The following is a 17,678-nucleotide window of genomic DNA, read 5'->3' on the forward strand; positions in this document are numbered from 1 at the left end:
TTGATACGCTGAATAGGCAAAGGTCTATGAACACCAGACCAACATACTCACAGTTGGGAAAAATATTCCTTTAATCTCCTGCAGATTTTGTAAGTTTGCAAACTTACAAAAAAATTAAGGGTCTATCATTTTTGTCAAAGGTGTAATTTAAATGCTAGAGATGTCAACAAAAAAAGCCTGAAAAAAACACATGATACAAATATTATAAATTGAGATGCAGTTCAGTGAGTAAAATAAGTATTTGATCCCCTAGCAAAACATGACTTAGTACTTGGTGGAGAAACCATTGTTGGCAAGAACAGAGGTAAGACATTTCTTGTAGTTGGTTACCAGGTTTGCACACATCTCAGAATGGATTTTGGTCTACTCTTCTTTACAGATCTTCTCTAAATCCTTAAGATTTCTTAGCTGTCCCTTGGCAACTCGAAGTTTAAGCTCCCTCCATAAATTTTCTATAGGATTAAGGTCTGGAGACTGGCTAGGCCACTCCATGACCTTAATGTGCTTCTACATGAGCCACTCCTTTGTTGCCTTGGCTTTATATTTTGGGTCATTGTCATGTTGGAAGACTCATCCATAACCTACCTTCAGTGTTCTGGCTGAGGGGAGAAGGTTCTCATCCAAGATTTTACAATACATGGCCCGTCCATTGGCCCCTCAATGCAGCAAAGTCTGTCTGTACTTTTAGCAGAGAAACCGCCCCAAAGCATAATGTTTCCACCTCCATGCTTGACTGTAGGAATGGTGTTCTTAATGTCATAGTCAGCATTTTTCTTCCTTTAAAACACGGTGAGTTAAGTTAATGCCAAAGAGCTAAATTTTGGTCTCACCTGACCACAGCACTTTCTCCCAATCCTTCTCTAAATCATTTAGATGTTCATTGGCAAAGATCAGATGGGCCTGTACATGTTCCTTCTTGAAGAGGTTGACTTTACGTTCGCTGCAGGATTTCAACCCATGGCATATTTGTCAGAAACCATGAAATCAGGCCAGCTCAGAGAAGGAAGGGCTGAACCCAGCCCTGACATTATTGTGTTACCAATGGTCTGGTGACTGTGGTCCCACAAGCTCCTCCCGTGTAGTTCTGGGCTGATCCCTCACTTTTCTCATGGTCATCCTTGCCCCATGAGACAAAATTTTGCACGAAGCTGCAGACCGAGGGCGATACATGGTTATTTTGTATTTCTTCCAATATGTGAATAGCTTGTGGCCCATTCCAGCATTGTGCAGGTCTACAATCTTGTCCTTGGAGTCCTTTGACAGCTCTTAGGTCTTGCGCATGATAGTGAGGTTTGAATAGAAGAAAGAGATGCTGTGACAGATGTCTTTTATACACATAATGAATTGTCATTAGGAGCACTGTGGGAGCCAAAATTATTGTTGGTTGGTAGGATAAGGATCAGATTAAATACTTATTTTAATCACTGAACTGCAACTCAATTTATAACATTTGTATCGTGTTTTTTCAGGATTTCTGGTTGATATTCTGTCTCTATCATTTAATATACACCTATGATAAAAAATATAGACCCTTCAGGGCTTTGTAAGTAGGCAAACCTACAAAGTTTGCAGGGGTCAAATAATTATTTCCCCATTGTATATACGTTTTTTGATATCCTATTCCAAAACTATCCCCCAGGCTATCACAGCCTCCATTCTTCTGGAAAGGTTCTTCAAAAATGATTGAAGTGTCTGTTGGAATTTGTACCTATGAAGGTGAAAGAGCATTTTTGAGGTCAGACACTAATGTTGATAAGAATACCTAGTTTGCAAACAGTGGTACATTTCATCCCAAATGGATTCAAAAGAGTTCAGGTCGGAGCTCTTTGCAGTCCATTCAAGTTCCTTTACATCAAACACAACAACCTTATCTTTATGGACCTATCTTTGGGGCATAGACCTGCTGGAAAAGAAAAGGACCTTCCCCATAATGTTGTTACAAAGCTTGGAAGCACACGATTATTTAAATTTCTTTGTATGCTGTAGCATTTATCAGTTTCTTTTCTTTGAAACATCTGAACTTAATAATTTGGATGGTTGTCCACATACTTTTGACCACATAGTGTAGCTTTAATTCTGAAGAACAGAGACGTACACCTTTTAGATTTAAACGAATTATCAAACTATTGCTTTGTAGCTTTTTTTTTCTCAGTTTATACTTACAAAAGTACAATAGTAGGGTGATATCAGGTAAAACCATTTATTTATTTGCCAATAATCCTTTCCAGAATGTGGTTTATGCACATAAAAATGATTAAAGGCTTGTAGTTGTGCTGACATTTTCCTTCCATCTCTGCCCAATTTCTCCCTATTAAAAAATATTGGGGAATCTGTGGGTTAGAGGTATGCATGTCTTCTTTTTATCTGCCTGATATCCAGTTCGGCCTGACCACTATGGGGATGCATGACACCATTCTTCAGAGACTTCAGTCATCTTGATGCATAACCTAATTTTGTCTTCATGCTTTCTGGTATGGGCTGAAAAACTCATTGGATGGAATGTGTATGTACACACAGGGGTTGATTTTCTAAAGACAAATGGGCTGTTCACAAGGGATGTTGCTGAGTGTGGTGCAATTTCACTTGGCAAAGGATACCCATGATTGGTTGATGGAAGTAGCAGAGCTTTTCCACTTTCACTAAGCTCTGGGGGAAACTACCTTACAAAATGCAACTTCCATTGAACAGTTTATTTGCCTTTACTAAATCAACCTCATAGTCTTATTCAGGTAGATCGTGTCTTAAAGCGGAAGTAAACTTCCTGTGTTGACATCTATCCATAGGAAGGCCTATAATAAGGCTTACCTATAGGTAGTCTAAATATTTCTTAAACGTGTACCATTTAGGAGATGTTTACATTACATGCAGCCAGTGACATCACTATGCTCTCTGAAGGAATGGCCACCGGTGCCGTTCCTACCGAGCCCTGTGCCGTGGACGTCGGTAATGACGTCATCGTGGCTCCGACCAGTCACAGTGCTGGAGCCCGCAAACCCGGAAGCAAGATGGGTAAAAATGGTAGCAGCACATTAAAATTTTACCTTGTAAGAAGAAAAAAAATGTCCAGCGGTGTACAACTGCTTTAAAATGCTGGCTACTGAAGGCAATAAACACTTCCATGTGTATTGAATACCTTATCCCCCACCATACACTGCGATTTCTCCCAACCCTTTCTACGCCACTATAGGACATAACATATGAGGAGGCGGGAGGAACTACAGTACACACCAGGGGAGCAGGTAATTGACACACCCAGAAGATAAGTATACAGCATCTCTTTTTACAGACAGTCTTTACATTGGTCTGGACCCCATATTGACAGTGTAATGTTAAATAAAATAAAAAAAATGGTACTGGAAAAAAAAAACATTCTGTGCAGTCCACAGCAACAAATAGTTCCTACTTTTTGCTTTGTGTTCTATCCTAGAGACGTGAAGATTCACAGCTGTGAGTAAAAAAGTCTTAACTTTTTTGTTTTTTTTCGGGAAGTTTCTCTTCATTGTCTGTTCTCTAGTTGCAACAGTAGCGAGGGGAAATCTCTCCAAAGTAAAGGAATTTTTAAAAAGTTGTCACTGGAACAAATATCCTATTTTAGGATTTCCCCTCTATTTCTGTTTCAGTTACAAATGTAATATTTTAAAGGTTATATATTTGTTTTCTTATAATAATAATAATAATAATAATAATAAATGTTAGAATTTTTATAAAAATAATACACGTCATACTTTCCTGCTCTGTGTAATGGTTTTGCACAGAGCAGACCCAATCCTTCTCTTCTGGGATCCCCTGCTAGTGCTCCTGGCATCCACACCCTACCCTGCCCCCTCTCCCTCTTCACTGGCTGTGATTGACAGCAGCAGGAGTCATTGGCTCCCACTGCTGTCTCTTAGCCAGTGAAGCAGAAGAGACCCGAGAGAGAATTGCATGCAGAAGGTTTAGGTGTTTTTTTTTTTTTTTTTTGTTTTTTTGCCTTTTATTGCATTAAGAGTAGAAACCTACCTTTTTAGAACCACTTTATACGTAAAGCAAAATATTTTTTTGGATAGGGTAGGGTTATTTGCCACCTGTGTTTCATTATTGAAATTTCCCTTCACTACCTATCCTGTAGGCTCAATAGGAAGTGAGAAGATGTCTCCAATGTGAGAAAAATCCTCTTTTAGATGGCTGTCAGGGGAACAAGTGTCTCCATTGGAAGATTTCTCCTCTATTTCCACGTTGATGACACAGTAGCAGAGAAAAACACTAAATATTCACCAAATAGAATATCATTTTTTTTTAATTAGTGGATTATGGATTTTATATATAATTTACTTGGATTTTACTAATATATGAACATTTTGCTTTATAGTTCATTGCCTTGCATGGTGCACTTTATACAGAAGGAGCTAAAAAAACCTAGAAAGATATAATTGGGAGGTACTGGGATGGTTGGGGTTATTCAAACTTTGAGACATAAGGAAGATTTCAATTAAGCTCACTTGCTATGGTAATATATCTTTCACACAACAAGGCCTTCCTCGATGTATACCCAGAAACACCTCAAAGTATAGGAACACCAAATATGGCACCAAACCAGAATATAAAAAGAGTCCAAGATGTTCTTATTGCCTATAGTTTGATTACATGAAAACAGCCAAAGAGCTCTGGAGGCAATAATACATCATGACTTAAAAATGGAGCAGACGTGGATGAACCCAAAAGAAATTAAAACAAGAGAAATCTATATTTAATCAGATAACTCACCTTTTTACTGCAAATATGTAGGGATGCACCCAATGGGTTTTGAAAAAAAAAATATGAAAAATACACTAGGCCGAAAACCGGAACCGATACCGAAACAGCACCGATACCGAAAATTACTGTTTTTAAAAAATATTTTTATACAGGAGATGGTCAGAGACTGGGGACATGGTACAGGAGGTGGTCAGAGACTGGGGACATGGTACAGGAGGTGGTCAGAGACTGGGGACATGGTACAGGAGGTGGTCAGAGACTGGGGACATGGTACAGGAGGTGGTCAGAGACTGGGGACATGGTACAGGAGGTGGTCAGAGACTGCGGACATGGTACAGGAGGTGGTCAGACTGCGGACATGGTACAGGAGGTGGTCAGAGACAGAGAACATGGTACAGGAGGTGGTCAGAGACTGGGGACATGGTACAGGAGGTGGTCAGAGACTGGGGACATGGTACAGGAGGTGGTCAGAGACTGGGGACATGGTACAGGAGGTGGTCAGAGACTGGGGACATGGTACAGGAGGTGGTCAGAGACTGGGGACATGGTACAGGAGGTGGTCAGAGACTGGGGACATGGTACAGGAGGTGGTCAGAGACTGGAGACATGGTATAGGAGGTGGTCAGAGACTGGGGACATGGTACAGGAGGTGGTCAGAGACAGAGAACATGGTACAGGAGATGGTCAGAGACTGGGGACATGGTACAGGAGGTGGTCAGAGACTGGCGACATGATGAAAGAGATAAGTGCAGCCAGTGTTGCCCCCAGTGATGCAGCCAGCTATGCCCCCCGTGATGCAGCCAGCTATGCCCCCCACTGATGCAGCCAGCTATGCCCCCCACTGATGCAGCCAGCTATGCCCCCCACTGATGCAGCCAGCTATGCCCCCCACTGATGCAGCCAGCGATGCCCCCCACTGATGCAGCCAGCGATGCCCCCCACTGATGCAGCCAGCGATGCCCCTCTGCAGTGAAGAGAGCCGTCTGGTTGAATAGAGTGCCGGGAACATCACAGCTTTAATTTCAATAGCTGTGTGTTCCCCGTCGCGCGCCGTCGCACACAGCCCCTCCCCCTTGTCCAGGCACTTTGATAGACAGATCATCCGTCCAATCTGGACAGGTGATCTGTCTATCAAAGTTCCCCGGACAAGGGGGAGGGGCTGTGTGTGACGGTGCGCGACGGGGAACACACAGCTATTGAAATTAAAGCTGTGATGTTCCCGGCGCTCTATTCAACCAGACGGCTCTCTTCACTGCAGGGGGGCATCGCTGGCTGCATCAGTGGGGGGCATCGCTGCAGAGGGGCATCAGTGGGGGACTCTTCACTGCAGAGGGGCATCGTTGGCTGCATCAGTCCTGCGCTATTCACCCCCATCATGGGCGGCACCAGGGGCGGGACGGGGGGGGCGAGTTCCGCCCCCAGGCCCCGCCCCATTTTCGGCTCAATTATCGGCCGTTTTTTCCTTTCGGCAAATTGCCGAAGAGGGCATTTTCGGCCGATATATCCCTACAAATATGCCCTGTGGGCAGAGGCAGTATTCCTTAAAGTGATTGTAAATGATCACCTTGTAAAACAACCCATTCAGTTTAAAAAATAAATGAAAGGCAAAACATTTTTGTATAGATATACTCTAGAAAAACATAAATATAAATACAGTGCATCTGGAAAATTTTCACAGTGCTTCACATTTTCTACATTTTGTTTTTACATCCTTATTCCAAAATTGATTAAATTCATAATTTTCCTTTCCACAATTCTGCATAATGACAAGGTGAAAGACATTTGTTTAAAATCTTTGCAAATTTATTTAAAATAAAATCTGAAAAAAAATCACATGTACAGAAATATTCACAGCCTTTGCCATGGCACTCAAAATTGAGTCAGGTGCATCCTGTTTCCACCTGTGGTAAATTCAGTTGATTGGACATGATTTGGAAAGGCACACACCTGTCTCTATAAGGTCCCATGGTTAACATTACACGTCAAACCACAAACCAAGCCATGAAGGCCAAGGAATTGTCTGTAGACCTCCGAGACAGGATTGTATTGTGGGACAGATCTAAGGAAGGGTACAGGAAAATGTCTGCAGCATTGAAGGTCCCAACAAGCACAGTAGCCTTCAGTATCCTGTAAATGGAAGAAGTTTTGAACCACCAGGACTCTTCGTAGAGCGTGGCACCTGGGCAAACTGAGCGATCAGGTGAGAAGGGCCTTAGTCAGGGAGGTGACCAAGAACCTGTTTCTCTGTGGATAGAGGGGAACCTTTCAGAAGAACAACCATCTCTGCAGCACTCCACCAATCAGGCCCGTATGGTAGAGTGGCCAGACAGAAGCCACTCCTTTAGTAAAAGGTACATGCCAGCCTGTCCGCAGTTTGCCAAAAGGCACCTGAAGGACTCTGACCATGAGAAACGAAATTCTCTGGTCTGATGAAACAAAGATTGAACTCTATTGCCTGAATGGTAAGCATCATGTCTGGAGGAAATCAGGCACCGCCTATTACCTGGCCAATATCTTCCCTACAATGAAGCATGTGGTGGCAGCATCATGCTTTGGGGAAGTTTTTCAGCGGTGGAAACTAGGAGACTAGTCAAGATTGAGGGACAGATGAATGCAGCAAAGTACAGAGACATCCTTTATGAAAACCTGCTCCAGAGCACTCTGGACCTCAGACTGGGGCAAAGGTTCATCTTCCAACAGGACAACGACACTAAGCACACAGTCAAGATAAAAAAGGAGTAGCTACAGGACAACTCCGTGAATGTCCTTAAGTGGCCCAGCCAGAGCCGAGATTTGAACCCGATTTAAACATCTCTGAAGGGATCTGAAAATTACTGTGCACCGATGCTCCTCATCCAACCTGATGGAGCTTGAGAGGTCCTGCAAAGAAGACTGGGAGAAACTGCCCAAAAATAGGTGTGCCAAGCTTGTAACTAAAAAAGACTTGAGGCTGTAATTGATGCCAAAGGTGCTTCAACAAAGTAATGAGCGTGTTTTTATTACATTTGCAAAGATTTCAAACAAATTTCTTTCATATTGTCATTATGTAGTATTGTTCGTAGACTTTTGAGGAAAATAAGGAATTTAATCCATTTTGGAATAAGGCTGTAACATAACCAAAGCGGAAAAAGTGAAGGGTTGTGAATAATTCCCGGATGCACTGTACCTTTTTTCCCTTATTTAAAAGTGATACCATTCCCTCTGTTCTCAGCTGCATAAGAGCTGGGTGGAGGATAAGCAGCAGTACACTTCCCAGTGAATGCCTGTGCAGCGGGGGCGTGTCAGGACAAGTCTGATCGTTGGAGGAGAGTACACAGAGTTCCCAGCCAGGCACATCAGTCTCTGCACCAGAGGAACTTCTCAGCCAGGTGGTGCTGTTCTGCAGGGTGCTGTTAGTTCACTCTCCTGTGATCTCAGCTGAGAGAAGCAGCAAGCCTGGGGCCTCCCATGCAGGCTTTTCCCAGGCAAGCATGGGCCATATTGGGGAAGACGAAGGTGGGGGCTCTCCAGAGGCACTGGGGCCTACTCCATGTACTCAAGCTGCAATGGATCCTGGGCCTGTTCCTATGCAAGAAGAGTCCTTACTAGTCTTCCAGGATAAAGTAGTGAACAGACTTCGCCACATTGCCAAAGAGGAACAGAAATTTTCTGTCATGAAAGAAAATCTCCAGAAAAAGAAGTCCCTGCATAGTAAGTCTCTAAACAGTAAGAGGGAAGTCTCCAAGCTGAAGTCTCTGGAAGAGGCATTGAAAAAGCAGGATAAGTTGGTCACCTCTCTGAAGGAGAGCAGCGGTGTGTTCAGAGAAAGGTGTGAGAATGAGGAGAGATGCCAACAGATGGAGAGTGCCTGTGCCAGTACCAGCCAGAAGGTGGATACCACAACAATGGCGACAGTATGGATGGGTGGTAAGGAAGTGGCTTCACATGGCGCCCCAGTACTACCCCTGTCTCAAGATCTGTTGCACCTGAGTCAGTATCTGGCCCCCCTCCCTCCCTAGCGGACTGGGTCATCCCAGGAGGAGGTTGAGAAAAATGGCGGATTGCTGCAGGCCATTACAGAGATGGAATCTCCCTTGAGTGGCCCCTGACTCATCAGATGAATATCATGGGAATGCAGGAAGAGATGGCATGTATCCAGACAGAGAAGCTTCTGCTGGCTGTGAGGAGTCCCAGGAATGTCGCAAGAGCATTGAAACAGCTGCTTTTTTTTTCTAAACAGAAAACCTTACTCGATGATGGGACTGCTGGTAACTGTGGTACTTCTGGTACTATGGTGAGTGGAACTATTGTGCTGGAGGGGAGGAGGGATGATCAAGTGGGGGTAATTTATCAAACCAGATTTCAGAGGTTTCTATGCAGACAGTTAATGTGTCATCTGTCCCAGTTAAGAGTAACACATGGTCGGATTTGGGCCCAAACTTGTCTAGCATACACACGGTTGAACAAAGTTGTCGGAAAATCCGCTTGTTCTGAACGCAGTAATGTAAAACATGTACGACGGGACTATAAACAGGCCAGTAGCCAATAGCTTCCATCTCGTAATTTATTCTGAGCATGCGTAGCACTTTGTCCGTTGGAATTGTCTACACACAATAGGAATTTAGACGATCGGATTTTGTTGTCAGAAAATTTTAGATCCAGCTCTCAAACTTTGTGTGTCGGAAATTCCGACGGAAAAAGTCAGATGGAGCCCACACACGATCGGATTTTCGAACATCACGATCCGATCGCACATTTTCCGTTGGAAAGTCTGACCGTGTGTACAGGGCATTATGCTAAAGCTGTGTCGGGGCAAAGTCATGCTGCTGGTGGTGGAAGGGAGCCAGTTGTGCAAATTTTACACAATGCACCTTCTTCCATTAAACGCAGGAATGTGGTACAGCTCAGGTGGGAAGGAGAAGATATTCCACCTATGAGGAAGGAGGTTGTGAATAAGATCCTAGCCATGGGTTTTAAGGCAGAGGATATTTAGGCTCTCATCAGTCCGGCTGGTTCCTTTGAATATGATTCATCATTTGTGCGTCCAGAATCGCTGGATCTGTTTTTGGGAGCCGTATGAGCATGTATATGGGGGCCAGCTGGACTGGAAGGGGCTTGTCCCTAAAGTTGTTTCAAGACAGCCCTTGATAAAAAATGTGACTGCCTGACTAGGAATGAGTCTATACACCCGAGGATGTTTGGGTCTCATTTGAGGAGGTTTGATGAAACGTTGTGTCCTCTAAAAAAGATTGTGGATGATAGAGGAATCTGGACGGGTGGGTGGTCAGTATCAACGAGGTTGAGTGTGTGTGGGAATTTGGTCCAGCATTTGCCCTCCTCTGCCTTTAGTGGTAGAGATAGAATTACCATTTTCTACCCTGGTCAACCTAAGCTGTGCCATAAATGTGGAGTCAAGGGACTTTTCTCATCTAAATGTCCAGAACAGAAGTGCTGTTTGTGCCAGGAACTGGGGCATCTGGCAAGGGACTGTAGCATCCTTAAATGTAACCTATATGATAAGGTTGGTCACCCTTATAGCCGGTGCCCTGAGGCTTTGCACAATAAGCAAGAGTTGGTGGAGGAATTCTTCCGTCCAGATAGAGAAGAGTCTGGGTTGGCGGAGATTGTACCAGGGGATCCTAGTGTCTCTGTCCCGTCAGAATCTGTGTCTGTGAGGCCGTATGTGGTGTCAGTGTCCCCCCAGTCTGTGGTTCCCCAATCAGTGTCAGAAAGTGGTTGTCAAGTCTGTGTTTACACCTATTGTTTGTTTGAGTGTAGTGAAGGCAGCAGATGGTGCTGGACCAGAATGTATGGTGGTGCCAACCCCTCCTCGGCGTGGCAGAAGTGTGGCTGGAAGTCAGCAGACATCAAGGAGTGGAGTGAGGGATTTTTTATTTTATTTTTGTTTCCGTTACTTATATAGCGCCATCAATTTACACAGCGCTTTACATATACATTGTACATTCACATCAGTCCCTACCCTCAAGGAGCTTACAATCTAAGGTCCCTAACTCGCATTCATACATACTTGGGACAATTTAGACAGGATCCAATTAACCTACCAGCATGTCTTTGGAGTGTGGGAGGAAACCGGAGTACCCAGAGGAAACCTACGCAGGCACAGGGAGAACATGCAAACTCCAGGCAGGTAGTGTCGTGGTTGGGATTCGAACCAGTGACCTTTCTACTGCTAGGTGAAAGTGCTAACCACTACACCACTGTATGGGTTGGATGATGGTGGAGGGGGAGGTGGGAAGGGAATGAGGCTGGTGCAGAATTCATGTGACTGATGTGGAAGTGGGGGTGAATGATGTGGGGAAGTGGTTAATAGAGGGGTTTGGAATTGCATCCTGATGGTAATTAAATCTCAAGCGGTTTCTTATCCTGGATTGTGTTGAGGTTCGGGGTTTGTAGTCTTTTTTTTTTTTTTTTTTTTGTTGTTGTTAAAATAGGTTTCTTTCTATGTTATCTTGTCAGGAAACAGTTTTCTTTACTTGATGTAAGCACGCCTGTTTTCGTTTAGTTGTTTATTTTTGTGTAAATATGTTTTTATTAATGAGCTGTATGCTTGTATGATTTTTTTTTAATAAAAAAAAAATTACACTGAGTTCCCAGCAGAGCTAGAGATCTGACCATATGCTGTTCTCTTGCTTAGTGTGGTCAGTTTTTAATAGGAAAGCAAGGGAACTAGCAGGGATCTCACATAAAGGAAGCAATACAAAGAGAACAGGATATGTTCTCATACAAGTGCATGGTACAGCAGGCACATAGCAGGAATGTGAAGTGTTGGAGTAACAAACGCTTTAAAGTGGTTGTAAACCCTTACAAACCACTTTGACCTACAGCTAAGCCTAGATTTAGGCTTACCTGTAGGTCCAAGAAATATTTACCTGAAGACAGCTACCGCTGTCTACGGCTCATGCGCCGTAGACAGCGGCGCACAGGCGCACTGGGTAAGCCGCAGATCGTGGCGATATGCCGCGAGTGTCGGCTCCCGTGCGCATGCGCGGGAGTGACGTCATCACTGCTCCGGTGAATCACATTATGCTTTACCTTTGCAGGGAATCAAAGAGGAAGTAAACCCATTAGGGTTTACTTCCTCTTTAATATGGAACTCAAGGCAGGCAGCTAAATACTTGTTTGCAAGGTGTTTTTTTGTCAAAAGAAATCTGTTCAGTTTGTCTTGTGATTTAAAAACCAATTACCTCTGCATATTCAGACATTAACACTCCTATGTTTTAGCTTTCATTATTACCCATGCTCCTGCATCCTGCTTGTTGGGCATCCTTGCCTTTGCAGTAAGCAGGCTGGTGATGTAAGAAGCACTTTAACTGGACTTGGAGATAGTGAAGCAATCTTCCAGGATATGCAGTGTGGCGTAGGTGTGTAAAGCAGCAGACTGGCTTAACAGCATTACATATCCCTTAGATGTTAAAACCGCTAACATATGTATGTTACATAGGAATGACCTCCAATTTTTGGTTTTCAGATTTTCCATCTGTGCCCGGTATATACAGGTGTCTGGATTAGACCTAAACCCACAACTGTGTGTGTGTGTTAGGCCAACACCTTACACACTGCTACACACCCTTGTTGTACTATGTCTCCAGATGACACTCCCCTAGCCACAAAAACAGATCCTTAAAAGTAAACATTGGGCATGAGAGATTGATGTTTTCTTTCTTACGTTCTTGGTTTTGAATGGATTATGAAAATATGTCTGAAATAATAGTGTTTTTAGGCTGCATAATCATCACTACGCGGAAACCTAATTCTCTACATCAACAATGCAAACTTGCATGACACATATATGCATGCAGTATGAAAAGTGGTGGATCATCTTAGGTATCGCCTGCATCAACATTTGTTTTGCTGATTTAAAGCAGGAGTCCGCCGGGAGTTCCGCCGTTTTTTTTGTTTTTTTTTGTTTTTTTTTAAAGCCAGCAGCTACAAATACTGCAGCTGCTGACTTTTAAAATAAGGACACTTACCCGTCCAGCGCGCCTGCGATGTCGGCACCCGAAGCCGATCTCTCGATCGTCTCTCGGGTGCTGCCGCCGCCATCTAGGGTATGGGAATCAGGAAGTTGAGCCATTCGGCTTCATTTCCTGGTTCCCTACTGCGCATGCGCGATTTGCGCTGCGCAATAAGGATGGTCCCGCTGTCTCTGGGATCTGTGTGTTTCCCAGCAGGCAGCGGGGGACTTTCGGAAAGGGGCGTAGATTCTGCAGAATCTACGCCCCTTTCCGCAGATAGCTATGCCGGAAGTGGGTGCAGATACCTGTACTGTACAGGTACCTGCACCCCCCTCCCCCCTGAAAGGTGCCAATTGTGGCGCCAGAGGGGGGGGGGATTCCAATGAGCGGAAGGTCCACTTTAGGGTGGACCTCCGCTTTAAAATTATGCTAAAATGTATTTTATTTTATCATACATCATGGGACACAAAGTGAGGCTATTATTACTTACTGGGTTATATTTCATCAATAGGTGAATGGACACTGATAGACCAAAGGTCTTTAGACAGGAAGTGATCCCCTATATAACCCCTCCTATACAGGAAGTACCGTATTTATCGGCGTATAACACGCACCTCAAGTTTAGGAGGGAATTTAAAAGAAAAAAAGTTTAGGAGGGAAGTTTAAGGAAAAAAACTGACATTTAAATGCCCATCAATGCAGCCTTGTCCGTGTCATTGGCAGCCTTGCATTTAGCCTTGTCAGTGTCATTTGTAGCCATCCATTTAGCCTTGTCAGTGTCATTTGCAGTCATCCATTTAGCCTTGTCAGTGTCATTTGCAGCCATCCATTTAGCCTTATCAGTCGTTTGCAGCCTTGTCTGTGTGTTTGCCATTTAAAAATGGCGCCGCCGAGATACAGAGCGAATGTCCTGTGTATCTCGGCGGCGCTCAGTAGTTCTCGGTGGCTTCCTGGTATTTTCGGACGCACTCGGCCGTTCTCGGCTGTTTTCGGCCACACTCGGCCTTTCTCGGCGGCTTTCCAAAAGCGGCCGAGGGCGGACGAAAATATCCAAGAACCGCGAACATACCCGGAAGTCGCCGAGAACGGCAAAAAGGCTTAGAAACAGCAGGTGATCGATGTATAACACGCACCTCCGATTTCCCCCTGATTTTAGGGGGGAAAGGTGCGTGTTATACGCAGATAAATACGGTACCTAATTTTTTTACAGTGTATGGGCACATTTGTTTGAGCTCTCTCGAGCTCTGGGTCTTGAAGTCCCAGCAGGGTTCTAAAACGAATCAAGGGATTGACCAATCGGATCCCTTTGAAACAAGCTTATATGCTAAGATCAATGGTACCCGAGCCTCTCAAAGAAGATGCAAGGTTCTGCCTGTACGCGATCTCCAGGGCACTGGACCCTGCGTAGTGGAATCCTGGAAACCACAGAACTAAGGCATTCCTGCAGGGTGTTGTACAAGTCCAAGGGAGTCGACCCTAAAACATGAAAAGAGTACATAGTCCTTGAAGGTCCTCAAGTGACAGGAGCCTGCCGTGATGGGTGAAGATTGGGCTCCTGGTTTCTAAGGTTGCCCAGCGCCTGGACGGGTAAGTGAAATCCCCCCTTATTTACTTATTGTGGGGTGCCCCATGTGTTTAACAATCTGTCAATGTAGCTAAGGCTGGACACCTGTGTAGCGGTGACCGCAGGGGGGAGTTTTGGGCTGACTGTTGGAAAGAGTAGCTTTCTTATTGTCTTTTGCTGTCTTGTTTTTTGTGGAAAACCTCAGGGACTCGGGTATTTCAGCATCAAGGCAGTTCTGCAATAGAGCCAGGGGCAAGCTGCAGGGCCAGAAAAAACCTTGGGTCCAGAACTCTTCTAAACCCGGCACCAAGCCCTCCTTTTGAGGGAGAGCCCCCACTCTGTCGGGGGAGGGTCTGCTCCAATTTGCGGACATTTGGAGACCAGTGGTGCAGGGTGGCGTGGGTCACCTCAACAGTGTATCGCGGTTACAAGCTGGAATTGGAGGTTTCCTCCTCAGAGGTTTTTAAGATCCAACGTTCCTGCGGATCCTCCAAAAAGAAACTTATTGTTTCAAGCACTAGAGCAGTTAGTGCATCATGGAGTGATCATACAGGTTCCGGTGTCTGAAAGGGACACAGGGTTTTATTCAAACCTGTTCACGGTTCTAAAACCAAATGGGGTCATAAGGCCAATTTTGGACCTTAGATCCCTGAACCAACATCTGGTAATCCAATCCTTCAGGATGGAGTTAGCCCACTCAGTAGTAGCCTCGCTCCAGATGGGAGATTTCTTAGCCTCCATCGATATCAAGGACGTGTATTTACACTTACCTATCTTCTAGCCTCATCAGAGGTTCTTGTGATTTGCAGTAGAGGAATGTAATTTCCAGTTTGTGGCACTGCCCTTCGGGCTTGCCACAGCACCTCAGGTGTTTACAAAGATCCTAGCACCTGTACTGGGTCTTTTAAGGGCCCAGGGCATCTTGGTGTTTGGATACTTGGACGACCTCCTGCTCAGAGATCACTCACTACAGGCCATGGAACACAGTGTAGCCTGCACAGTGTGGTATTTAGAAAACCTGGGCTGGGTCATAAATACCGAAAAGTCAGCCTTGAGACAAGCTCAGAGTCCCAAGTATCTAGACCTGATCCTGGATACAGTCCAGGGAAAGATATTTCTGACACCCGTAAAGATCTGTGCCCTGAAGGATCAAGTGCGTTAAATAAGGGGCACCAGGCAACCCCCCCATTTGGCTCTGTATGAGTCTTCTGGGAAAGATGGTGTCCTCCTTCAAGGCAGTGCCCTATGCTCAATTCCATTCCAGGCCTATACAACAGGACATCTTGTCGGCTTGGAACAGGAGAGCACAAGCCCTGGATTACCCCATGACTTTATCTCCCCGGGCACGCTTGAGCCTAAGTTGGTGGTTGCAGGATCAGCACCTGCAAAAGTGAAGATCCTCCTTACTGACAGTGTCTTGGAGAGTACTGACCAGACGCCAGTCTCTCGGACTGGGGAGCGACCCTAAAGGGGCTCACAGCTCAGGGGAGATGGTCAAGGGCAGAGGCTGCCCATCAACATCCTGGAGTTAAGGGTGGTACTTCTGGCCCTACGGTCCTGGACGATGGAGCTTCAGGACTGCCCAATCAGGGTTCAGTTTGACAATGCCACTGCAGTGGCCCAAATCAACCACAGGGTGGTGCCAGGAGCCGTCCAACTCAGGAGAATGTAAACCACATATTAACCTGGGCAGAGGGACATGTGCCTGTTCTATCGACGATATGTATCCCCAGGAGTAGAGTACTGGAAGGCAGATTATCTCAGCAGATCTGCCTGGGGAATGGTCCCTACACCCGAACATGTTTTGGGAAATCTGCCAGCGTTGGGGATGGTCAGAGGTCAATCTATTGGCATTCAGGTTCAGCAACAAGCTGCAGTAATTTGTGTCCCGAACAAGGGATCCCCTGGCAATCGGAGCAGATGCTCTAGTAGTTCCATGGAAGCAGTTCTCCCTGGTTTATGTTTTCCCCCCAATCCCTCTCCTTCCACATTTGTTATGCAGAATTTGGAGAGGGGAGTTTCAGTCATCCTCGTGGCTCCAGCCTGGCCCAGAAGACCCTGGTTCTCAGAGATAATGAGATTGACATAAGACAGGCCATGGACGCTTCCACGCCACACCGATCTACTGTCTCAAGGTCCTATATTCCACGCCAATTTACAGTCTATAAATTTAACGGCATGGCTATCAAAGCCAGGGTGTTAAAGGATCGTGGCATCTCTGAACTGGTGGTGTTTACCCTAGTGAATGCCAGAAAAACAGTCACTAGGAAGATCTATTATAAGGTCTGGAACACCTTTTTAAATTGCTTGGTGTGAAGCCAGAAAATGGTATCCTCGGAAATACGTGATTAGGATAATTCTTTCTTTTCTACAGTCGGCTGTAGAAATCAGATTGGCTTTGAGTACAATCAGGGGTCAGATTTCGGCCTTGTCAGTATTCTTCCAGAGGCCTTTAGCCCCCCATTCACTGATCAAAACCTTTATGCAGGGGGTAACTCATCACCTATGTGTCCTTAGGACTTAAACCTGGTACTGTCTGTGTTACAGAAACAAGCTATCAAGGAAATTACAATAGTCTTGCTGTCATGCAAGCTAGCCTTCCTGAAGCCATCACCTTGGCTATAAGGGTGTTGGAGTTTGCAACACTTTTATGCAGGGAACCATACTTGATCCTTCACCCTGACAGGGTTGTGTAACGACCTGTTCCATCCATCTTGCCAAAATTGGTGTCGGACTTTCATTAAAATCATAACATTATTTTGCCTTCTTTTTTCTCTCAGCCTTGTTCCATGGAAGGGAAACGACTGCACTCCTTGGATGTAGTGCGAGCAGTCAGGGTTTGACTAGATCTGCAGAGATCCGAGATCCAAACTCCTTTTTTGTTTTACCAGAAGGACCCAAGAGGGGGCAAGCAGCTTCCAAAGCTGCCATTGCTAATTTAGTCCGCCAGTTGGTCATTCAGGCCCATGGTCTGAAACATAGGGCTCCTCCCTTTTAGGGTGAGAGCTCATTCTAGGAACCTCCTGGGCTTTTTGCCATCAGGTATCTGTGGCTCAGATTTGTAAGCCTGCTACCTAGTCTTCATTGCATACATTCACAAAAAAAGGCTTTTGTTCCAGGACGTCCCAGTAAGTAAGGAATAATAGCCTCACACTCTGTCCCATGATGTATGATAAAGAAAATAGGTTTTCATTATACTTGCCTGTAAAATCTTTTTCTTTGAGTACATCACGGAACACTTCTTTTTTGAGACTGAAGTGCTTGCTGCAAAACTGAAGTACTTTCCTGTATGGGAGGGGTTATATAGGGGATCACTTCCTGTCCAAAGACCTTTGGTCTACCAGTGTCCATTCACCTGGAGATGAAGTTTAACCCAGTAAGTAAGGAATAATAGCCTCACACTGTGTCCCGTGATGTACTCAAAG

At 45.0% G+C, this 17,678-nt stretch overlaps 1 protein-coding gene across 3 annotated transcripts in view; it reads left to right on the forward strand.

Moving 5' to 3' along the window:
- SHROOM2 (shroom family member 2) overlaps positions 1 to 17,678 on the forward strand; it is a 324,490-nt gene that overhangs the window by 194,326 nt on the left and 112,486 nt on the right. The window lies entirely within an intron of this gene.

The sequence above is a fragment of the Lithobates pipiens genome, unplaced genomic scaffold (assembly GCF_037356315.1).
Source record: "Lithobates pipiens isolate NorthernLeopardFrog02 unplaced genomic scaffold, aLitPip1_a1.2 Scaffold_16, whole genome shotgun sequence".
In the NCBI taxonomy this organism is placed as follows: Eukaryota; Metazoa; Chordata; class Amphibia; order Anura; family Ranidae; genus Lithobates; species Lithobates pipiens.